General features: G+C 39.0%; 1 long non-coding RNA gene across 1 annotated transcript; it reads right to left on the reverse strand.

Annotated features, from left to right (window-relative positions):
* Positions 1-2177: 2177 nt before the first annotated feature.
* On the reverse strand, positions 2178-20233 carry LOC146001622 (uncharacterized). The gene is made up of 3 exons (XR_014443591.1): positions 20145-20233; positions 18546-18602; positions 2178-2377 (listed from the first exon to the last, which is right to left on the reverse strand). It is a non-coding gene; the product is annotated as an uncharacterized LOC146001622 (long non-coding RNA).
* Between the last annotated feature and the right edge of the window lie 6636 nt (positions 20234-26869).

Here is a 26869-nt window from a genome sequence, read left to right on the forward strand (position 1 = left end):
ATACGTTACCATCTCTCTGGTTCCACGGCGCATCCTGGCGTCTTCGCGGGCGATTGAAATCACTTAGTATGCACACGAAAGGTTTTCCTATTCTTCCACGATCGCAACGACGAGAAGGTGAAGAGCTTTCATGCATCTGGTTCCTCGGCGGATCAGTGACAATGGGTCGTCGGCGTCGCTCGGGAAATGTCAGGGGCCTCGGCATCTCTTCCTCTCGGGGTCGGTGAGCATCTCTGTGGTCAGACGTCATTCGGACGTCGCATCTGGGCGGTGGGGGGTCGTTCATGTGCGTCGTCGGCGATTTCTCCAGCACCGTCGTACGATCTCAAGCGTCGGGACGTCGATATGGCAGCGTTCAGCATCTCTCTCTCCCTCTGTGGCATCTGGTAGGCGTCAGGCGGCGTAGCTCGGGGTTTCAGCATGATGTGGGCATTCGTCGGGCGTCTCGTCTGGCATCGGGGCGGACCGATGGTGGCCCTCCTCCTCTCTTCTACGGTCAGCCGGCCATCCTTATGCGCGTTTCACTTCACAAAAAAAAGACAAAATCTTGCCTACAGCCACTTCTCACAAACTCGCTCTGAAGACTACAGTAGGCTGGCGAACTTCCGCTCGTCCTCACACCAAAAAGGTAACAACACACGACGAGTCGGCACAATGGTAGTCTCAACGTTCGGAACGCGTGGATGTGTTCTCCTTGGAACTCGCGGTAAAACTGTGTGTCGAAATGGCAGGTCCTTTCATTTTATGCGGATTTCGAAACAGAACGCTTGACAGTCGTTGAGGGTACGCTTCCCACGAGGTTATTCCTCTACGCTCTATTGTCTCCCAGCCTGGACAGAGCGTGCCTCTGCTAGGGTACGTTAGGATTAGGTGGGGTCAGTCTGGCGCCGACGACTCAACTGCAATCTGTGTCCATAAACTGATCGATTATAACCAATTCGATCTGGCATCCGTAATTCTTGCTTGATTGCGACGAATCTCCACACATCCGTCCTTGCATACATTTCGCTGCGCTGGTAAAAATTTCATTTCAGTCCGGCTGCTGGAACCCGAGATATTTGAATGGCTGTCGTTAAGGTCGAATTTCCTAAGTTTCAGATGCAAACCGTGACCTTTCTGGTGCTCACCCGTCAGACTCGCGACTTCCTCCCTTACTCCCGTTGGCTTGGCAGATCAAATATATATACATACAAATAAAAACACTCAACGCCTTGATAAAACACATTTTGCACGGCTAAGGATTAGAATAATAATAATGAGGCAGGTCGACGATAAATCTGACTGTGACAGGGTGTGTTCCGGTGTGTCTGGGTGGTCGAAGCCGGGAATACTACCGTATAGTTGGCAGACAGCCACGTTGCTACGTATTAGAGCATTATTTATGACCCTTACTCAAAAATCTGTTTTTTGTTTCACCATTGCTACATGTTGTCTAAATTTTGCCCTTGCACAAATTTATCCTTAGACCTTGCCAGTGGAGTCGGCCCCTGTGGCGGGGTGGTTAGCACATCGCGCTACGACGCCAGGGATCCCGGGTTCGAATCCCGGCTCGGACATGGATGTTTGTGATTGTCTGTCCTGAAAAGTCCTGAAATAGAAATTTGAGTGAAATGATATGAGTGAATGAAGAAAAGTGGAGCAGTGGTAGCCACGTCGCCTTGTTATCAAGGGGTCCCGGGTTCGATACCTGGTGGAGCACACAGTGGTTCAGATTCCCATTTTAAACTCTAGGTCCAGTCCCAATTAGCCTTTATGTGCATAAGGTGTACTTACAACACAACTCAAAGCGAGAGAGAGAGATTTATGTTTTAAATATGCTGGTTTTCAGCAAATCGATAGAAATTAATATGATCGAAGAATATCATTTTTCCTTCGAAACAATGCTGTATTTATTTTTATGTTTACATTGTCTGCGTTGACAATATACTATATATTGCAGTGTAAAATACCCTAATAGATTTATGCTCGACATATATATGTAATAAAACATAAATATATTACTAAATATATTTTTATTTTAAGAATTTTTGAATCTTTATACAGTACATTCGCAAAAACGAAAAAAATCTACAAACTTGGATATATAGCTACTGAGGACTTGTTTAATTTAAGAATAGAATCTTTACAAGAACGTGCCCCCCCCCCCCCTTCCGAACACTGAAGAAAAAAATCACGGAAAGTGCAAGTGGAGCTTGAAATCGTCTCTTCCTCGTCAGATGTTGCTCAAGGGGGGTCTCGGCACGAGGTGGGTCGACTCCAGATACCCCTCCGTCGGTCCCCGAAGGCAAACGGGGTTCTCTGAAGCTCGCTTGTCATTCGACTGCTGGTCCTCGCTTTCCGTATCGAGAAGCGGGAGAGCAAAGGACACTGTCATCAGCTACAAAGAAACAAAAAATGTATATTTCTTAGTATTTATTTATTTATGTCCTTGCACCTCAGTAGAGTGCATATGAGGTATGTCAGGTTTCACTTAATACACTAATGCTTTATTTGATTAAATACGAAGAGGTCTAATGACAATGTCATTAGTAATGACTCATTACGAATGGAAGTACTAGAACCAAAGGATTTCTGAAAAACTTTTATTTGAGATGCGCAATAATCTAATCCTAATTTTGTTTATAGCTGATGTGTGGTACAGTGGGATCAGTAGTAATGGCAGCATTATATTCCTACGCGTCAGCAAAAATTTGATGCGGCTGGTGTTATGTTACATCCGGTCGTAGCGGGCCACGAGTGGTTTTATTGTTGAGTCAGCAGAACGTGTCTGATCACCTTGAAGACATCGGAAGCGGTGGGGGGAGGGGGTCAATGGATTTGTCACGTTGTTTTTTGATGTATGCTAACCTAACACGTGTGTGTGTGTGTGTCTTTGGAGGAAATGCGCGCGCAACCATTGCGTATGATTCAAAGACATGAAGAAATGATTTAAAGATGGCGCCGAAGGTGTTGTACCCCGAAAGTTTAGCGGCTAAGGTTATTGCTCTGTAAAACAAGAGGCGTCGAGGGTTCGATTCCTGGTAGAGTCAATATTGATTGATTGATAGATTGAGTTAGTTTTTTAAGTCCGTTTTATGCACGGCAAAACTAATCAGGAGTGGACCTACAGTTGAAAAGTGGTGATTCGGACCACTATGTGCCTCCACCGAGTATCGAACCTGGGACCCCTTGATTACAAGGTGACGATGTCAATATTGAATGGTCTCGATTAGCCTGTGTGTAAATAAAGGCAACAAAATGGTTGAGTTCGAAAATCGAGTTGGGTTAGTGGTTAATGTTGTCACCTGGCAATGAAGAGGTCGCGGGTTCGATTCTCTAGGTAGTTAAATTAGGCCAATTGTTTAATCCCGCCATTATAGGTTCCGATTAGTCCATCTGTGCATAAATAGTGTTTGAATAAAATCAATATGGCGGCTTTGGGGTAGTGGTTATTGTTGTCGCCTGGTAATGAAGAGGTCGCGGGTTCGATTCTCTAGGTAGTTAAATGAGGCCAATTGTTTTGTCCCGCCATTATAGGTCCCGATTAGTCCATCTGTGCATAAATAGTATTTGAATAAAATCAATATGGCGGCCGCGTTTTGTGTTTAGCGGCGGCGGCGGCGGCGACCGGGGCGCGGCGCGGGGCGGAGCGGCGCGGGCGCGGGGCGGGGCGGCGCGGCGCGGGTGTTTTTTATTCCGCGAGATGTTTCAACCAAGTGGTTGAGGGTTCGATTCCCAATGTTGGTGAAAATTGGATATTCAATTGTATTTGTTTAAAAGTTCCGATTAGCTTTTTTGTGCACAAAGAGAAAATGAACTAATTGGAAATAGGATGTTTATGCTGTAATGAAAAGGTCCCGGGTTCGATTCACAATGTCAAATTGGCTGATAATGATGTTGTTTGTTTTTTTTTTAAAAAAAAAAAAAGAAGTGTGTTGAGTCCCCATTAGTATTTAGGCAGGAACAGATATTAAAAATCAAAACAAAATGCCTTTTGATTACAACGCAAAGACTTTACCGCTAATGTATAAAGATAAATTAGAATCTGTTGTTTTGCCGTGTGGGGCCCCCAGTACCGATTAGCTTAAATGCATAAAGAGTAGGTAAAATAAGCAAGATGGCCGTCACTATTGTTTTGTGATCAAAGAGGAGTCACAGGTTCGATTCAATCAAAGGAGGCAAGATTCTATGTTTCAATTCCATGTAAAAGTCTAAAGTTATGTTTCGATTAACCTCAATGCATAAAGAGGAATTAAACAAAATCAAGCAAAATGGCGACAGATGTGATAAAAGAAAAATTGAATTAGTTTTTTATAGTGACAAGAAAAAATAGCGAATCATTGTTAGAAATAGAATGAAAATAAAGATACTTGCCTTTGCGTGTCCAGCGCTGTGCAGAAAAGCTCTCATGCTTTATCTCCGACAAGTCCACAATACACATTTTTTTATTGTATAGTTAATTATTAATGTTGTTATTAACACAGATTCTTACCAGTGTGAAGAAAAGCTCTCATGCTTTATCTCCGACAAATTCACAATACACACTTTTTCATTATATAGTTAATTATTAATGTTGTTATTAACACCGAGTTTTACCAGTGTGAAGAAAAGCTCTCATGCTTTATCTTCGACAAGTCCACAATACACACTTTTTCATTATATAGTTAATTATTAATGTTGTTATTAACGATTGTTACCAGTAAAAATATAAACCATGAGGATTTTTAAAAGGGTGATAAGTGAAAAAAGCCAAGACATATATTTTATCCCTGTTTATTACCAATATTTACAAAATTCAAAAGAGCCGCACACACACACACACACACACACATACATATGTAAAATGTTTATATTGTGTCACCAGTTTATCAGCATGTTATTTAACAAGTTTTTATTCTTCAAGTTTGTTCACTCACCCACATAAGGAATTGTGTCACTATCATATCCATTTTCTGCTGCAACCACTGAATTAAAATGTTTCACTATTTTTTCCACAAACATGTTCTCGCAAAAAACAAACACTTCTTTGGAAAGTCTTTTTCCGTCGATGTTTTGTATAGACAAAGGCTCAGGTTTTGTACATCCATGTAGATGGGAAAGCACAAACTTCTCCTTATTACATGCATGGACAGGGGAAATATCTGTGCAACCGAAACATTGTTCGCGAAGGTCGAGAATGCAAGATTCCACACAGTTTCCAAAATATGATTTCAGATACGGCGACACTGTTTCACACATAACTTTCGCATGCTCGATGCATACAAATATCTTCATAAAGTTCCGCCACGAACTTTCTGCGATGAACACTATCTCCAGGGAACCGTAAGCTGGTTTCTTCCTTATAATGATCTGACGGCGATTGTACAGTGTGGTTATCAGCAATTCATGTTGCTCACTTAGTGGGTAGGAAACACGAGGCTGCTCACCTGGAATAGCGATGTAATTGTCGATTACTGGAAACAATTCCTGAAGAGCGTGCCACTCCTGCAACTGTAGTTCAACACCGGCCGCCCCGCTTCTGTGTAGCCTGACCACAGGTTGGAAATCCAGATGAGAGGAAAGTCCGATTGAGATAACTTTTGTTTTCGAAGCATTCAAATAGTAGACGTGATCAAATAATATCGACTGGCGTATAAGACTAGTTACTTGTTTTTGTTCTTCATGTAAATGCTGATCGCTCTCTTTCTGAAGAACCCCCTTGAAATTAGTGTACGGTTGAAATCTTTTTTTCAGCGGCATCGAAATAGAGGATTCCATGACTAAGAACTGCGAGATACTGCATGTCGCAGCGTGCAGGTATACATTTGAAGAAATGCGTGGGTGTGTTTTTGAGACGCATGCGCGCGTAGCAAACCAAGCATGTGCTGGACAAAAAAGGTGGAGGGGGCGGGGCATTACAAAGATCAATGGTGAGAGAAAAATCAGCAGAATATCATAAACGTCATATTGAGGAAATATTGGATAGCAAATATTAATTAATTTAATTAAAGTATCAACCGCATTGTCGATCTGAAATTAGGTTTATAGACAGAGGGCAAAATGGAAAATATCGACGATGTTCTAGTATTGGATTGTTTCTGTATTTCCATCGGTATAATCCTCCACCACATTTGAAGCATACTGTTTTATCCTCTTTTTGAATGTAAAATAATCCTGCTTCGGACAGAGCTTCTACAAACGGGAATTCTTTTGATTGCCAGTTTCTGAAAGAGGACAATCTAGCATTGAAAGATCCCATCTCTGGATATTGCGTCATTGTTCTGTAAAGACACAAAACAAGATAAATATTATAAGTAAGCTGTTGTAAACTGTAACGCTACAAAATTATTAATATACTATTAGGACTATATGTAACTTGTATAAAATTTCAAACAGTATTTACTGTCAATATTTTCTAGTATACGTACCGAGTATTATAAATTTAATTTACGAGTCAGCAAATAAGTTGTTATAATATTGTCGTTTTTTATCGGTACTGGGAATAAAATTTGAAATTTATGCATGGGTTTACCAGAGGCTCTATGGAATAAATACAGAAAACAGTAATGCCCACAGTACACAGACCCGTAACTTTGTATCTGATGAGTGTTGTACGTATAGAATTTAGAGTTATTTTCCAAAAATCGCAAATGGTTATGCACATGTGGAGGTTTTCCGTAACTATCAAAAAATTCCCCCCGGGAGTTACTGTCTATGTAAATTGCTACCCAGTGCTTCCCGGGGCTATCTTTGGGATCTGTATTTACAATCAACGCTGCTGGTAGTTCCACATGTACAGGTAATTCATTAGCTGCGAAAACCCCAACATGATGATTGTCAAAGGCTCTATTTGATATTAACCCGTGAAGCAAATTTAAAGTCGACAGCATTGCTGGACACTAAATAGTAATATTGTGCAACTCACCTTTTTATACTTCAAAGTAGACGGTACACGTCACAGTAGATTCCAGAACCAATTTGATCTGGGCCACCAAGCTGTTTATCGTTGTTGAAACAATGGAGAGCTATCTAACACAACGCTGATGCTCGGAATATGTAGGCGGGGTTTACAAACGCGCATGCGTACAATGCTATCTGGCATTTGTTGTGCTGTTGTAAAATGAATTTTGTACTATAAGAAAATTGTCTGTATGTGTGTGTGTGTATATATATATATATATATATATATATATATATATATATATATATACAGACACACACGCATATTTATTTATTGATGAAGTGTATATATATATATATAATACAATACAATATAATATATATATATATATATATGTAATTTGAAGATACAACATATCAGTAAAATCTAACAACTAGAAAAATATTCATAACATTCGACTTTTATATTATATGTAATTTAAAACATTCTTCACAGTTTGAGAAATGGAGTGCTTGTGGAAACACCCGTTCTCTGCAATATTGGCTGGTCCATCAGGATGTGGAAAGACATATTTTGTGAAGCATTTTCTCCAGTGTTTACCCCAAATGGTAAATGTAAAATTCAACAATATTTTGGTGTGCTACGGGGAATGGCAATCTGCATACAATGATTTCCCTGGTTTTGTACAATTTCGGGAAGGAATGCCTAATATTGACCAATTTGTGCCAAATTCTGGACCTCATCTTATTATTATCGATGATCAGATGAGGGAATGCGATCAAAGAGTCACAGATTTATTTACAAAAGGGTGTCATCATCGTGATATTAGTCTTTTCTTTATCACTCAAAATCTATTCCATCAGGGAAAAGGGAATAGGGATATATCTTTAAATAGTCATTATATTGTATGCTTCAAAAATCCAAGAGACAGAGCCCAAATTAATTATTTATCTAGACAACTATACCCGGAGAATCCAAATTTTATAAAAGATGCATATTACAATGCCACCGCTGAACCCCATGGATATTTGCTGTTTGATCTGAAGCAGAACACTCCGGAAGAAGTACGTTTTCGGTCGCGGATATTTCCCGACGATGATATCAATTATGTATATATTCCTACAAAAAAGCAAGCATAATCACTAGTCGTTTATTCTGTCATCATGGCTCCAAGAGTGAAACACGCTAAAGTGCTCCAAGTTTTGTCGGATGCTAAACCAGCTCTTCGCACAGCGATATTACAAGCTGCTGATTCTTCCTTAGTTAATTCAATCTGTGAGTGTTGTTACAATGTTCTAAAAGGGAATGTTCCTCTTTCAACACCTCAGAAAACAAGATTGAGCCTGTACAAGAAGGTGATACGTAATCTCTCTGCCAAAGGACACTCTACAAAGCAGAAGAAACAGATACTAGTGCAACACGGAGGATTTTTACCTGCGTTATTAGCCCCTTTAATAGGAGGTGTGTTATCAAGTTTATTTAAGTGAAAAAAAAATCTGAACATGGAGCATGCCAAAAAAATGGTTATAATACCTCAAGAATTTATGGATAACATGAGACATCCTGTTATGTCTGCACCGTCTACATCCTTATCGCAATTGGATCAGGATATGCAAGTAATTTTGAATCTCAAAGGTCTTTCGGATGATGAAAAATGGAATCGTTACAGTATTGTGCTCCAAAAATTTCTGTCTATTACTCGAAAACAAAGAGAACCTGTGTCGCTACCGATTACAGAATCTACTGAGAAGTTGACTGATATGAAAGAAGAAATTCTAGCTGCTACACCTAGCATGTATCGTAGAAAAGCCGAACTGTTGTATGAACGTCTTTTACATAATAGTAATATTGATTGGGATAAATATGGGGCAGTTTTTATTAACAATAATAAAATTGAAGGCTCAAATATTGTCGATCTAGTATCGGATATAATTCGACCACGAAAAACAAGCAATCCTGTTGGGTGGCAACTATTCAATAGAGCTCTGGCCTTATCTAATATTCCTCAAGAATATATAGGTAACCCCCGGAGACAGGAGTTTATTCAACAGATTGTTTTTGGCAACCCCGGACGCCATGTTCCACTGTCCGGAGCTAACCAAGAAGAGGCACAAGAATTAACAGAAGCAGAAGAAGAAGAAGAAGAAAAGGAACCAATTTCTTTTGTATCATCATTTCCAGGGCACAAACGTAAACGTACTGTTCCAGTTTGGTCAAGATACAAACCATGAGCGAAAAAATATTGGAGAATATCTGGTACAATCCATCTCATCCAGCATCCTATTCTACAGCTTCAACACTATGGAAAGCTGTAAAAAAATCCATACCATTGTCAACAATCAAACATTGGTTGACAAAGCAAACTGCATACACTTTGCATAGACCTGTAAAGCGTCGATTTCCGAGAAACTTTTATTTTGTGCATAATATCGATGACCAATGGCAGGCTGACTTGAATGACATGCAGAGTTTGCGGAATCACAACAAAGGGTACAGATATATACTCACAGTTATCGATATTTTTAGCAGGCATGCTTGGGCTGTCCCTGTAAAAAATAAAACTGGTGTATGTATAAAAAAGGCTTTCCAGCAAATTTTCAAACAAAGCAAAAGAAAACCTTTGAAATTACAAACTGACAAAGGCCGTGAGTTTACCAACAGTATTGTGCAGGAATATCTCAAAAAACAAAATGTAATTTATTTTACAACAAAGAATCCTGATATTAAAGCTAGTATTGTTGAAAGATTCAACAGAACTTTAAAGGAACGCATGTGGAAGTATTTTACTAAGCAAAGAACCAGCTGTTATGTTAATGTACTCCCAAAGCTTTTGAAAGCTTATAATCATAAAATTCACTCGAGTATTAAAATGGCACCAGCAGATGTTACTCCTGAGAAGGTTTTGAAAGTATGGCACAATATGTATGACAAAAAACTCAAATCTGATTCATCTCCACTATTGTCATTGAAGATGCCTTTCAAAATAGGAGATACAGTGAGAATAACAAAAACCAAAAAACGCTTTGACAAAGGTTACATGGAAAATTGGACAAGAGAAATATTTGTGGTGGAACGTATTTTGAAAAGAAATCCTCAAGTGTATGAATTAAAAGATCTACAAGGACATAAAATCGATGGAACATTTTATACGGAAGAGTTGCAATTGGTCCGCTTACCGGATATGCATGAAATTGATAAAATCCTTGCGACCAAAGGTAAAGGAGCCAGTAAAAAGTTGTTAGTTCATTGGAAAGGTTACTCCAGATTATTTGACAGTTGGATTAGCGCATCGTTTTTGGAGTCAAAAAAAGAGAGAGAGAGGCATACATTTTTGTAGGTATTCTCATCAGTGGTACAAATAACCTTCATAACACATCATGAGAAAAGCAAACGCTTTCTACCTTACTTTGCCTAGTAACAGTTCCATGAAATATTTCCCAAGTAATACTCTAACTAATTACACCACAAAGCTTCAGAACCGTGTGGAGTTGGACACCAACAAATGGGAGATGGCATTGGTAGAAGTGCATTATCCTTATTCAATACTAAACATTACAAGATTTAACAACTATATTCAATATAAATCTATGGATGATGTCAAATGGAACGAACTTCGAATATCCGAAGGCTATTACGCATCTATAAACAGCATTGTTGCAGAAATCAATAAATATTCTGAAACATTAAATTTTAGTCTCCGAAATCATCCTGCGTACAAACATGTGACTGTTGATATATCTACCAAGCAGAGAAACATAAATGTACGATTGTCACCTCAACTGGCACGGATATTAGGTTTTAAACCGACCGATGATCTATCAGAAGTAAAAATTGGACGCTCGCCTCCAAATGTTGTGAGAGAAATTCCTTCCCAGATGTATATTTACACAGATATTGCGGAATCACATATGGTGGGAGATGCTGTCGCCCCTCTATTACGTATTATAAACATTAATCCTATGGAACATACTTTTGGAAGTGATGGTGTGCAAATTTTCGATTCACCACATTACATCCCAGTGCAGAAACATAATTTCGAACAAATAGAAATTGACTTAAGGGATAGCACTGGTGCACACATCCCATTCTCCTTCGGACTAGTGTGTTTGAAACTTCATTTTAGACGTTGTGGTGAAAAGCTCTGATTATGAATGACCCATATTTTCAATACTACCATCAACAAGCTGGATCTGGTGTAGGTAACATATATTACGGTGCTGCCTATCAAAAAGGACAAGGCATTGGAAGTTTTCTTGGAGGACTTTTTCGGTCAGCTTTGCCTCTTATCAAAAAAGGAGCGAAAGCTGTAGGGAAAGAAATGTTAAAAACAGGGGTAAATGTGTTAGGTGATGTTGTAGACAAAACACCCCTAAAACAGTCACTACAATCCAGAATTTCGGATGCCAGATCAAATCTTAAAAGAAAAGCTGAAACAAAGCTCAAGGAAATGATTGGTTCAGGTTATCAGGGGCATAAACATTTCAAAAGGAATCACTCTGCTTCGGGACAGCGAACTGGAAGGATCGCTCAGAGAAAGAAGAGATCCAGTGCCAATACAAACACCAAGAAAACAACCAAACGCAACCGTAAGAAAATTCAAATAACATCAGATATTTTTGATTAGATATGGCGCTAATTAGGGAGAAATCATGTGAGTGTTTTAAAAGTGAATTGGATATTTTCTCGGTAAAACCTACTCAGACAAGCATCTTAGAACACCACACCATCGGATACAAACCTGTTAGTTCTCTGGCAGATAATGCCCCCACCGAGTTTGTAATACCTGGACATGGTGATGATTATATGGATTTAGCACACACAATGTTGAATATAGATGCCAGAATTGTAAAAGCGAATGGTCAGTTATTGCTACCCACAGATAAAACAATTGGACCTGTCAATGATTTTCTCAATGCAATGTTCAGCGAAGTACAAATCTACTTAAATAACAAACTCATCTCGTTTCCATCTCACATGCACCCATACAGGTCTTATTTTGAAAAAGCACTGAACTATGACATATCTGCAAAATCATCTCATCTCCAAAGTGCATTGTGGTACAAGGATACAGCAGGCGCTTTTGATAACGTTTCGGAAGACAACAAAGGCTTTACAAAACGTAACCAACTAACAAAACAGAGTAAAACATTTGATATGTTTGGTTACTTGCATTCTGATATTTTCAATCAAGAGAAATTTTTGATCAATGGAGTGGAAATGCGAATAAAACTGATTCCTTCGAAAAACACTTTCTGCTTGATGGGATTAGATGACAGTGAAGGCAAAGTGGAAATTCTGGATGCTACACTATATGTGAGAAAAGTATCGGTCAGTTCATCCATCAAACTTAGTCACAATCGCATATTGCAAAAACATACAGCAAAATACCCTCTAACAAGAGTACAACTTAAAGCTGTAACTATTCCAAAAGATATTGTTTCAAAAACAATTGACAATGTGATACTTGGACGTCTTCCGAAACGATTAGTTGTGGGGTTTGTTACCAACGATGCATTCAACGGCACACTGTCTACAAACCCATTCAATTTTCAACATTTCAATTACAACTTCTTTACTTTATATGTTGATGGAGTCCAAATTCCCGGCAAACCACTTCAACCAGACTTTGAAAACAACAAGTACATAACAGCATATCACACATTATTCTCTGGAACAGGGATACACTATATGGATGAAGGAAACAATATATCGCGTGAGGAATACCCCCAGGGATACGCATTACTTGTTTTCGATATAACACCAGACGCAGCTGCAAGTGCCATATCCCACTGCAGTCTTCAACGGCAAGGGGCTGTTAGCTTGGAAGTCCACTTCAAATCGGCTTTGGAATCTACTGTGACTTGTGTTATCTACTCTGAATTTGACGCTCTCATGGAAATTAATAATCAAAGAGATATTCATCTGGATTAATTGTATAACAAGGTGAGTTGCACAATATTACTATTTAGTGTCCAGCAATGCTGTCGACTTTAAATTTGCTTCACGGGTTAATATCAAATAGAGCCTTTGACAATCATCATGTTGGGGTTTTCGCAGCTAATGAATTACCTGTACATGTGGAACTACCAGCAGCGTTGATTGTAAATACAGATCCCAAAGATAGCCCCGGGAAGCACTGGGTAGCAATTTACATAGACAGTAACTCCCGGGGGGAATTTTTTGATAGTTACGGAAAACCTCCACATGTGCATAACCATTTGCGATTTTTGGAAAATAACTCTAAATTCTATACGTACAACACTCATCAGATACAAAGTTACGGGTCTGTGTACTGTGGGCATTACTGTTTTCTGTATTTATTCCATAGAGCCTCTGGTAAACCCATGCATAAATTTCAAATTTTATTCCCAGTACCGATAAAAAACGACAATATTATAACAACTTATTTGCTGACTCGTAAATTAAATTTATAATACTCGGTACGTATACTAGAAAATATTGACAGTAAATACTGTTTGAAATTTTATACAAGTTACATATAGTCCTAATAGTATATTAATAATTTTGTAGCGTTACAGTTTACAACAGCTTACTTATAATATTTATCTTGTTTTGTGTCTTTACAGAACAATGACGCAATATCCAGAGATGGGATCTTTCAATGCTAGATTGTCCTCTTTCAGAAACTGGCAATCAAAAGAATTCCCGTTTGTAGAAGCTCTGTCCGAAGCAGGATTATTTTACATTCAAAAAGAGGATAAAACAGTATGCTTCAAATGTGGTGGAGGATTATACCGATGGAAATACAGAAACAATCCAATACTAGAACATCGTCGATATTTTCCATTTTGCCCTCTGTCTATAAACCTAATTTCAGATCGACAATGCGGTTGATACTTTAATTAAATTAATTAATATTTGCTATCCAATATTTCCTCAATATGACGTTTATGATATTCTGCTGATTTTTCTCTCACCATTGATCTTTGTAATGCCCCGCCCCCTCCACCTTTTTTGTCCAGCACATGCTTGGTTTGCTACGCGCGCATGCGTCTCAAAAACACACCCACGCATTTCTTCAAATGTATACCTGCACGCTGCGACATGCAGTATCTCGCAGTTCTTAGTCATGGAATCCTCTATTTCGATGCCGCTGAAAAAAAGATTTCAACCGTACACTAATTTCAAGGGGGTTCTTCAGAAAGAGAGCGATCAGCATTTACATGAAGAACAAAAACAAGTAACTAGTCTTATACGCCAGTCGATATTATTTGATCACGTCTACTATTTGAATGCTTCGAAAACAAAAGTTATCTCAATCGGACTTTCCTCTCATCTGGATTTCCAACCTGTGGTCAGGCTACACAGAAGCGGGGCGGCCGGTGTTGAACTACAGTTGCAGGAGTGGCACGCTCTTCAGGAATTGTTTCCAGTAATCGACAATTACATCGCTATTCCAGGTGAGCAGCCTCGTGTTTCCTACCCACTAAGTGAGCAACATGAATTGCTGATAACCACACTGTACAATCGCCGTCAGATCATTATAAGGAAGAAACCAGCTTACGGTTCCCTGGAGATAGTGTTCATCGCAGAAAGTTCGTGGCGGAACTTTATGAAGATATTTGTATGCATCGAGCATGCGAAAGTTATGTGTGAAACAGTGTCGCCGTATCTGAAATCATATTTTGGAAACTGTGTGGAATCTTGCATTCTCGACCTTCGCGAACAATGTTTCGGTTGCACAGATATTTCCCCTGTCCATGCATGTAATAAGGAGAAGTTTGTGCTTTCCCATCTACATGGATGTACAAAACCTGAGCCTTTGTCTATACAAAACATCGACGGAAAAAGACTTTCCAAAGAAGTGTTTGTTTTTTGCGAGAACATGTTTGTGGAAAAAATAGTGAAACATTTTAATTCAGTGGTTGCAGCAGAAAATGGATATGATAGTGACACAATTCCTTATGTGGGTGAGTGAACAAACTTGAAGAATAAAAACTTGTTAAATAACATGCTGATAAACTGGTGACACAATATAAACATTTTACATATGTATGTGTGTGTGTGTGTGTGTGTGTGCGGCTCTTTTGAATTTTGTAAATATTGGTAATAAACAGGGATAAAATATATGTCTTGGCTTTTTTCACTTATCACCCTTTTAAAAATCCTCATGGTTTATATTTTTACTGGTAACAATCGTTAATAACAACATTAATAATTAACTATATAATGAAAAAGTGTGTATTGTGGACTTGTCGAAGATAAAGCATGAGAGCTTTTCTTCACACTGGTAAAACTCGGTGTTAATAACAACATTAATAATTAACTATATAATGAAAAAGTGTGTATTGTGAATTTGTCGGAGATAAAGCATGAGAGCTTTTCTTCACACTGGTAAGAATCTGTGTTAATAACAACATTAATAATTAACTATACAATAAAAAAATGTGTATTGTGGACTTGTCGGAGATAAAGCATGAGAGCTTTTCTGCACAGCGCTGGACACGCAAAGGCAAGTATCTTTATTTTCATTCTATTTCTAACAATGATTCGCTATTTTTTCTTGTCACTATAAAAAACTAATTCAATTTTTCTTTTATCACATCTGTCGCCATTTTGCTTGATTTTGTTTAATTCCTCTTTATGCATTGAGGTTAATCGAAACATAACTTTAGACTTTTACATGGAATTGAAACATAGAATCTTGCCTCCTTTGATTGAATCGAACCTGTGACTCCTCTTTGATCACAAAACAATAGTGACGGCCATCTTGCTTATTTTACCTACTCTTTATGCATTTAAGCTAATCGGTACTGGGGGCCCCACACGGCAAAACAACAGATTCTAATTTATCTTTATACATTAGCGGTAAAGTCTTTGCGTTGTAATCAAAAGGCATTTTGTTTTGATTTTTAATATCTGTTCCTGCCTAAATACTAATGGGGACTCAACACACTTCTTTTTTTTTTTTTAAAAAAAACAAACAACATCATTATCAGCCAATTTGACATTGTGAATCGAACCCGGGACCTTTTCATTACAGCATAAACATCCTATTTCCAATTAGTTCATTTTCTCTTTGTGCACAAAAAAGCTAATCGGAACTTTTAAACAAATACAATTGAATATCCAATTTTCACCAACATTGGGAATCGAACCCTCAACCACTTGGTTGAAACATCTCGCGGAATAAAAAACACCCGCGCCGCGCCGCCCCGCCCCGCGCCCGCGCCGCTCCGCCCCGCGCCCGCGCCGCTCCGCCCCGCGCCGCGCCCCGGTCGCCGCCGCCGCCGCCGCTAAACACAAAACGCGGCCGCCATATTGATTTTATTCAAATACTATTTATGCACAGATGGACTAATCGGGACCTATAATGGCGGGACAAAACAATTGGCCTCATTTAACTACCTAGAGAATCGAACCCGCGACCTCTTCATTACCAGGCGACAACAATAACCACTACCCCAAAGCCGCCATATTGATTTTATTCAAACACTATTTATGCACAGATGGACTAATCGGAACCTATAATGGCGGGATTAAACAATTGGCCTAATTTAACTACCTAGAGAATCGAACCCGCGACCTCTTCATTGCCAGGTGACAACATTAACCACTAACCCAACTCGATTTTCGAACTCAACCATTTTGTTGCCTTTATTTACACACAGGCTAATCGAGACCATTCAATATTGACATCGTCACCTTGTAATCAAGGGGTCCCAGGTTCGATACTCGGTGGAGGCACATAGTGGTCCGAATCACCACTTTTCAACTGTAGGTCCACTCCTGATTAGTTTTGCCGTGCATAAAACGGACTTAAAAAACTAACTCAATCTATCAATCAATCAATATTGACTCTACCAGGAATCGAACCCTCGACGCCTCTTGTTTTACAGAGCAATAACCTTAGCCGCTAAACTTTCGGGGTACAACACCTTCGGCGCCATCTTTAAATCATTTCTTCATGTCTTTGAATCATACGCAATGGTTGCGCGCGCATTTCCTCCAAAGACACACACACACACACGTGTTAGGTTAGCATACATCAAAAAACAACGTGACAAATCCATTGACCCCCTCCCCCCACCGCTTCCGATGTCTTCAAGGTGATCAGACACGTTCTGCTGACTCAACAATAAAACCACTCGTGGCCCGCTACGACCGGATGTAACATAACACCAGCCGCATCAAATTTTTGCTGACGCGTAGGAATATAATGCTGCCATTACTACTGGATCCATTAGTATTACCGTGCAAATGGTCCATCACCATGTTCGTGCACTTTATTTGACCCCATAAGAGCTTCAAGAATTAAATGAAAACTCAAAACAAGCTGTTGACAACTTCTGCACCAGTATACATAAAAATCCATTGCTTTAAAACACCCAGGATGTAAGAGAAAAAGTAATGAAAATAATCATGGACAATTTGCACGTACTAATGATGAATAATATTCAGCGAAAACTTCCCCCACAATTCATTGCGCGAAATCGTGCAATGTGTACTGCTCAAGCAACGGGATATACGAGGTCAGACAATAAAGTAACGACAATGATTTTATATTGTGAAAAGGAAACAAAATAATTGAACATTGCTTGTTTATTACTAAAAGTACATCCTTCCTGCATCAATACAGCAATTGGCACGGTTGGCCAACGATCGATACGACATCTACAAGTCTTCATGTGGTATGACTTGAAGATTGGACGTCACAACCTGTTGACTGGTCCTGTGCTCATCAAAAGTGCGTAATTTCAGCATCAGCTTCACTTTCGGGAACGGGAAATAATCACAGGGGGATAAATCTGGGGAGTAAAGACGATGATTCAACACATTCACTTGTTTTTGGACTAGGAATGTATAGACAACCACTACTCTGTGGGACCGTGCATTATCGTGGAGCAGGAACCAACTGCCTGGTTCAGGATACTGAGGTCTGATACGGTCAGTTCTCTTCCATAATCAATCCGAGCACTACGATAGTAACAACCAATTACACTTTCACCCTCTGGAACAATTTGATGATGAATAATGTCTTTGCTATCATTAAAAAAACACAACATTGTCTTCACCCTTGGCTTTTCGAGCTGCATTTTCTTGCCTCTTCGTATATTTAGTGACTTCCACACAGCGATTTGTTAGTTCATACAAGGACCGTAGTAAAATGCTCTGTTTTATCCTCCACAACAATTGAATTCAAGAAATGTTTATTCCAGCAAGCAGTTTTCAGAATGTCCTTCATGAAACTTGATGTTCACTCGCTGCTCCATAGCTATTACGTGACGACACCCTTGCACCTCCTTCACGACATGGCGTCATAATTCCCAGCATGCCTATCGCAAGTTCATGAGGTGTTGCCAGGTTGTGGATTATGGACCACACTATAGATCGACCACAAGGAAAAAAACTTTGGGACGAAAAGTCCCCGCGCAGCTTCCCCTTCTTCCCTCCACCTCCGGCCATAAGGAAGAATGCTCCACTCTCCCCCGCCCCTCCTCGCGGGAGTACGGTGCACAGGAATCGCATGTCTGCGCAGTCTTTTTTGCTTGTGGTTCCACTATACATCAGGAACGCGTTACTTCAGAGATAGAATGCACATGTGGGACAATATAAAATCATTCTCATTACTTAATTGTCGGTCCTCGTATGCGACAAGATGGCAGAGAAAAGTTTAAAAGCCTTCAACAATTCTACTGTTACGCTGTATCGACTGTTCGCTTACCTGATTCGAGCAATATACAAGGAAGAAACATAGAATCAATCCGGCCTTCATTTTGATCTGAAACAAAAAAGTAATTTATTGCCATTTCTCGCTTATTAATGCAATTCGTTTGTGTTTATAGCTCATGAAGTTATAACACAAATTTCTTCAAAAGGCTGTAAATGAAACAAGCAAGTTTATTGTGTACGTGTGTGTTCTAATTTTTGGCAATTTTTGTCATATTCAAAACTTTTACTTGGGCTGCAATTTTGCAATAAAACTTGTACAATACAGTGCAAGTTTATAATGGTAGTAGGGCTAAGTCTCAAACATTATGTTTATAATTACTACTGTAAATTTGGAGTTTTTGATCTCTTTTGATACCCAAATGCCTCCGATGACTGTCTGGTATTGCATTTGGGCGGAATAGATTAATCTGTTTCAATATTGCGAACTAAGATACCGTAACAAAATTTTGGAAATTGCACATTGCGCAGTTGATGCGAGGAAGAGGAATTTTTCACTTGACTGTCATTGCTGGGAAGTCTTTCTTCTTATTTCTGTTATTTTACTCCGCTTTTTCTGCCTGCTGGGCATCCTATTGGGTTAATTGCGCTATGAGAATGTATGATGACTTGATGAAAATGAATGATGAGACAAACAGAATAAAGATCCATGCCTTAATCTGGTTTTGAACCTAAGGCCTCTGGCTCTGTAGGAGTGATGATATCAGAAGGGGGGCAAGGCGGGCGGACACCCCCAGCAACCGCACCAAGCAAACAAGAAAAAGCTCAATTATAGCATAGGAATAAAGATACTTTATAACTAGAGGCACATATTTTTGGTAAATGAAAAAGCAAAATTTCGGTACAAAAACGGAGGTTCAAAAGCTGTAAATAAAATAAAATATCGGTGTTATAGCGGTGAAACATTGGATGAAAATTGGTATATAAAAATACATTTTGGTTTTAAAATTGTGAATATAATCCTAAATTTGATTTAAAAACTACACTTATTCCACTGAATTAACATTTCACTTCTAGTAGCACATTTATGTAGTTATCAGAGTATTAAGTTTATTTCTGTGTAAAGGAGTCCCTTTTTGCTTCTCTAATTTTAACAGCAGAATTAATAAATTTTCCGGGAATTGCATAACTCTCAGGATAATTCAGACCTCAGAAGGTGTCGCGTCGGTGAATAAACCCTAAATTTCGTGTTTAATTATTAATTTCGCTTTTTGCAGTTCATTTCGCATTATTTCGTGACAAAACATGATCACAAAATGCATCTCACACCTTTCAAAAACATGAAAAATTAACACTACAATGTGTTTTTTCAAATTTAGTTTTTTCGTCAAAAACGAAATATGCATGCCCCTATTTATAACTAATTGGCAACTCTGCCTCCTCATTTATTTTTACTATTATTTTGGAATGTGCACTGCCCCTATCCAAAAACATTACGCTGAGCAGTCCGCCACGGAGGCGGGAGAGACGTCTGACGTGTTATTACTAGTAGTTGCTGTTACTAACTTTCCGCAGTGATCCTTTATGACATTGATGATGAACTTATTTTTCAGATTTCGTTCTTCAGAGACCGAAGAAAGGAAACTGAACGTACCTGTGGATCTATTTAGGCCTGTATCAATTTTCACCCATGGATGATATAACAATTTTTGTGAGAGATCGTTATTTTGAACTTTGCCTAGCATTGCTGCTGTTGTTGTCGCAACTATTAAATACAACAATCGGCGCTTTAGTTGCAACACAGGTCGGTAGATTAAGTTAGTTTCCAAATGGGCTTATTTAAAGAAAATTGTCAGAAATTTCACAGTAAAATATAAAATAAATCGTGTTTGTACATAAACATACGCGAATTCCCACCGCCCTTACGCAATAATTGAACGAAATATGTTTTTTTCCGCAAAATTAATATTGTAATTAGTTTCTCATGCTAGCACTCCCCATATCACCTCCCAACTCATCAACATTCACTTTTACTCAACATTTAGAATAAAATTAGATTGTTCCGTAAAATAGTATTATCCACTTTTATGTATTTTACAAATGACCATTTTTCCCAATATTTTGAAAAAAAAAAAAGAATTGTCTCGGGAGAAACAATCGAAACCTTCCCGTTCCCGCATCGGTCTCTTTCCCGCCCTTCATTAAAATTCAACTCAAGTTCAGGTAATTAGCAAATAGCGTATGTTGCACTTCATTTTATCTTCTGGCAAGCAAATGAAGGTACGTATTATGGAGCAAGAGTCTGTAGTATGAATATCCAAAGTGGTAGTGTCCTAACAGTTGCAAAACTGTTAATAAGTGTGACGTAATGCATCGAAGGACAGGACAGTGGTGCCGGGTTCGAATCCCGCTCTGGGCAAGGGTGTTCTTTGTGAGTGTTACTTCATCAATTTCATTGTATCATCACTAATCCTCAATTTAGCGATTGGCCAAGAGTGGTATCCTCTGTAGTTTAGAGGTTTTAAATCCTGCATAGGCAAGAGCATTTGTCTGATTTGTTTGTTTCAGTGTGTGATTGATCTTTGATTGCGTTTGCTGCCCGGTAGGACCCTGATTGTCTCCCTGGAATGGATTGTATCACCATAGAGCTGAGTTCACCGCGATCTTCTTAAGGTGTAAAGAAAATGAAGGCACTTACTAAAACTATAACGTTATATTAATAATAAATATGTACACATGACACGTAATTACACTTTCCTGCACTCCTGCCTCAGTAAACTGTTTATATGAAATTGGAAGCCGGTTTTACAATAACACGTCACTAGTTCTTCACTGAATGATATCAGCACTGTAATGTTCCTGTGAAACTGAACTAAATATCACTGCACTTCACTGATATGACGAATGAAACGTAGCCACGTTAGGCTTACGTTTTTGATGAATATCCGCAACGCGGTGACTTTCGGCTGTTGCCGGAGTGACTTCTGCACGAACACTGGCGGAAGTAAGCTACCGCGCAAAGATGGCGGCAACTAGGCACCGCACCCGATATGAACTGACCAATGGGAGTGCAGGTTTCTTAAAGCACTGGATATACATAAAATAAGCAATTGGTTATATAGAAACAAATGCTTAGCAAAATGAGCAAGAGAAAAGTTCTGTTATTTGCGAATATAAGAAGGTGCGGGAATGGCGCTCAGCGGGCAATGGCGCTCACCCCTCTGTAGTCGTTACGGAGGGTGTTATTGAAGAATAACCCGTGCTAACATCTAGAACCCAGTACTACGAGGCACCAAACAAAAGGCGGCACATGTAGAGTTGACTTTTAAGAAGCAGGCTGCGAAAAACGAATTCGTCATATTTTCTTATAAAATTGGGAAGGAAAAAAGTGCAAGGTAAGTAGACGGAACGTTTAAGCTAGAGTCTTGAAAATTTTACAGATATAATAATAGTATCTCCTGTTAATTTCTTAATTATTATAAAGTAAACATTTGAGTTTCTTCATGAGACGAAAAGCAAATAACATAATATGGCGCCTATCGGGTAATGACGCTCACGCTGTTTGTGATGGGAACATGAAGGGTGCAAACACGTTTCTCATAATAAGCGTCCCATGTGTGCATTTTTGTGCCAAATTGTGCTCAATTTAATTTGTATCTGCATATTAATAAATATAAGTACTTAAAGATATATTTTCTGTATAGTACAAAAATGGTATTGATTTACTGTTAGGATGATTACTGAGTGCCATTACCCTACCAATAGGGCAATTGCGCTCACACGCACATTGTTACTTCTTGACGTTTACAGATATAACTATTAACGACAGGGAGCAAAGTGATACGTAGAGATGTACTACAAACATTGCTTTTTCAGGACCACATTTTCTTTTTGTTTCACTGCGTACAGTTTTTGAGATTTTTAAAATCTCCCTTAGGTGGTCGCAATTCCCCCACTTTCCCCTATATAAAAATCTATATCGTGGTTAGTTTCTAGAGATAATTCTCCAACAATCTTCTTTGTTGTATATATATATATATATATATATATATATATATATATATATATATATATATATATATATATATATATATATATAAGGATAAGTGTCTCTCAGATCAAACAAATAACAAAATGAGCTCAAAACTTGGCGGGGACATCGAATCTTCAGAGTAGATCCTGGTTTATATTGGTCGAGTAGACGGGAGAGTAGCTGGAGCGAGTAGGGTAAAGAGAGCTACTCTCCCCGTGTAAACAACTGAGGAGAACACTGGAGCCATTACTCGCTCCAGTAGTCAGGACAGTCGAGTGGCTGTCCACGGAGGACGGCGACTCGACCGAGTAAACGCTTTCTGAGGACAGTAAAGAGTCTGTGTTGTGTTGTGTCTGTGAGTGTCCATGGAATTTGTGTCGATTATGGACGCTATTCCCGGATGTTTACATTTCTGTGCTTCCTTGGCGATGGCGGGGACTGCTCTTCCGGTTTTGAAAATAATAACATTGAATTCAATGGTGTAAAGGCAGTGTCTTCGGAAAAGGCGACAATATTTGTGTGGCTTTTGGTTTCAACATGAGACAGGAAACAAACAATTGTTCCCAGGTATCTATGCATCGTTTTCAGACAGACCCGATATTGAAAGATCAGTGGATTTAGGCAGTAAAGTAAAAATATTTGACACAAACACGAGGGAGTAAGCTCTGCAGTCGGCACTTCATCAAATCAAATGAAAATATTTTACGTGTTTCGAAAATTATAATTGTCTAACGCACATGTGTTGATTATATTTAAAAGTTGGAACAATTTATAATATTATAATGCATATTCCTTTTGGGTGTTGATAAGCGCTCTCTCCATGGGCATCAGTAGGTCAGTCGACCCTCCCCCCTCCTGGAAATTGACATCCTTCATTTCAAGTTACAAAAAAGCAGGAAGTTTCTTATTATAATAACAGAAATAAAATTAACTTGGTTAGTATTCAAACAGAGCAATCAATGTAAAATATGCATTAGATCGAAAATATGAGTGAAAATGACAGAAACCAGGATATTTTTTCATATTCTATCATTTAATTCAAAGAATAAATGGTTCCACAGTTTTCAGAATTCGAAAAATTATAATTTTAGATTAGGTCACACAGTATAAACATTGTGAGTATTTTTTCTAACTTCTAAAGTCCTTTCTTGAACGACACTTGCAAAAGTTAGTAACAAAATACAACAACTGTGTATTTCAGTATAGTAACTATGAAATGTAAAAGTATTAATGGAAAATAGTTGTGCTGGATGTTCACTCGGCTTGTGGATCGAAGAGCATGATAATAATAAACAACAACAATAATAATTAAATTCGAAAAAATGTATTTAATTAGGTATTATTAGTGTATAACAATAATTTTAATCGTAGTAATTATTATTATTTCTTTTACTGTTGTGATCGAGGTATTTCAATGTTTATAATTAATGTAAGCTTCATTTCAACCTGGAGAAGTCTATAGACCGTATTAAAAATGTAAACATAAACATTGGTGAGGTCTAGCCCGGTCCCACCGGAACTTCCGGTTTAGGCCAGTTCCCGTTGTTGCCAGTGCAGATTCACCGGCATACAAAGTAAGAAATGAGCGCTTGTTTTCATCAGTTGTGCGACGATAGTGAAGAAAGGTATTTCTTGCAGTTCTATTATGAAGGAGTGGAAGTATAGAATCCGTCGGATGATAAACTGCAGAGCAGATTATTAAAATATGGCGTGTCTTTGTGGCCGCCAGTTGTGTATCTCATGTACACGCACGACGAACTCAAAACGTACGAAAGTTTAGATATATTCAATTATTTTGTAAATGGAAAAGTGAGGGAAAGATAATTCTATAAAACTAGTGATATTATTACATTATAAAGTATGCTTAAGTTAATCTTTGCCAACAAATCTGCAGAATGATGAAATGACACATAACAAATGCTAGTAAATATATGTGCTTTCAACGCCGCCTTTCCGTCTGAGGGATTTAGGAAAAAGCTATGATATGGCATGCCACTTTTACGTTCACGAATTTACTTCAAACAACAAGGCAGTTTTCAGACTGAAGCGACAAGCGAAATCGTGATTTCGCACAGAAGCATTCGATCTAAAGCAAACCATTCACCAGTCACGCTTGCGCAAATAACAGGCCGGGGCAACACAATGCACGGTATTGATAAAACGGCCCATTCTGAGCGACAAGCGACACCTGCAGTTTGTCGTGTCGCTTTAATTTGGAAGGTGTTGTTTATTTTTGAATGTTGGTTTTCAAGAGACACGTATCGCTGCAGTCTGAAAGCTTCCTTTCGAACCAATTCACCACGAGAAAATGCACGTGTCGCTTGGACTGGACTATTGCTTTCTCAGTATCATGCATCGTGTCGCCTCAGTCTGTTGTACTCATGTGCAAGATGAATTGTTTCCTTTAGAGTTAAGGGGCTGTTGCTTGTCGCTTCGGTGTGTAATCTCCGTGCCACTTAAAAGTTAATCCTCAGTGATCAATGAAATTTCTCGAACCGAAGCGACACGTCAAGCTGCACGTGTCGCTCAGATTTCCAATGGCGTGTATTGTGCCGCCTGAGACTTGATTTCCTATGAGCGGTAAATGCTTATTTATAGACTAAATGTGTCGCTTGTCACTTCGGTACGAACCACTGCTGTCGCGTGTCGCTTCGGTTTGAAACCTCACTAAGAGGCGTGCTTTTCACCACAACACAATACGCAGATAAACGATCAACATATTTGTAACAAAATGCAAGTCGTACAAATCCTTTCCGGGTACAAATCCTTTCTTTGTTCTGCTTGTATCAACAGGTATCGTCTCTCTACGTCCTTCGGAAACCTACGAAGTGATACTTGACTCAATAAATTTGTTCCCGATCGAACTGTACAACCATATGCTACACAGCTGACACCCTATTTCCTTGTAAAAGAATCTCCACTTTGCCCTTTCATATTAACGTCCATAGCACCGTAAGCGTAACCGGATGTTCGAGGGGGGGCCAGACGAGTGCGTATGCTCCGCAGTAGCTCCGCCTTTAACACCGTCTATTCAAAAACGAAACTGATGGTAGAAGATCAACATTACCTTCGAAAATATTAGTATTGTCCCTTATATCTGCATCCAAACGATCCGGGAAATTGCCAATCTTTTCTAGGTACCTTTGTTTCTCTACATCACTCAAAAATTTCAAGTGATCCAATTTGTTTCCAATCTTCTATAAGAAAATAAGCTCGGTGACGATCTGTATTCGACTTGTTTACATAGGAAAATTCGCCAAACCGGAAGTTCTTTCCCCGCCATCAATAATCGAATTGTCTGATCGATCATTTTTTGTTTACTCAGGAATAACCCTCATAGGAACAAACAAAATAAACTACGGGTGTATGAAGTTGAAGAGATGAGACTTGATGTATTTGGCGTAGGAGAAATAAAATTAAAAATAAGGAATTTACTTTCAACCAAAAATGATCAAAAATAGAAAAATCAAAGAAATTAGCTTACTTCCAGACATGTCCTTGTGTATTATTGTATTCATTACTCGTGAAAAAAGTGTGTAGACCGTTTCAGAGGCCGTGTCCCAAAGGTGCAAGACCGTACTTGAAGCGAGCATCCTCCGAGTATGGTCTTGGAGTGCGGTCTTCAAGTCGTGGACTGGAAGTGAAAGTTTTTCGAATTGCACTTCGACTGCAGCGCCAAATACGATCAGTAGATAAAACTCAGTACTCTTTGTTTTCGCCACGTTTTAAACACTTGTCTTTCACCATAGAAATCTCGTTGCATTTTCATATGTTCGTACACATACATTTCCACACATTAGTAAAACTATAACCAACAACTTGCTGACCCATAACGTATATTTAACCTGTGTTGCTGTTTTTCTACCTCCGCGATTTTAAACAAACGAACAACGAGTGTGGAAATCACGTGACCGAGTCAGCTTCCATCTGCACTGCGAGCTATGCACTTGCGTACTCCTGTTCTTGGCGCTTTCGAACTGTACTAGGTGACGTCACTTCCTCCAAAACCATGCTTCAAGTACGTACTTCGTACCTTTTGGACAGAGCCAGAACTTCCTTTTTAAAATCGACAACGACGTCGATGGGTTCCTTCTGTGAAAAGAGCACCAAACAGCTGCAGCTACTATCCCACTTTGCTGGAGTCGAGTAGAAAGTGTGTAAACAGCTACTCGCCATAGAAGGTCCGAGTCGAGCAGACAGGCCAGTAACTCGTCCCAGTAACTCTCCCGCTCCTCGACCAATGTAAACCAGCCATAAAGATTGTGAAAGGAAAGGTCCTCCATGGACTTATGACGTCATGGAGCTAGGGGCCCTAGAGAAGGCATATGTGTTATGTTATGGTGACA

This window comes from Lepisma saccharinum, chromosome 17 (genome assembly GCF_977018435.1).
Source record: "Lepisma saccharinum chromosome 17, izLepSacc3.1, whole genome shotgun sequence".
NCBI lineage: Eukaryota > Metazoa > Arthropoda > Insecta > Zygentoma > Lepismatidae > Lepisma > Lepisma saccharinum.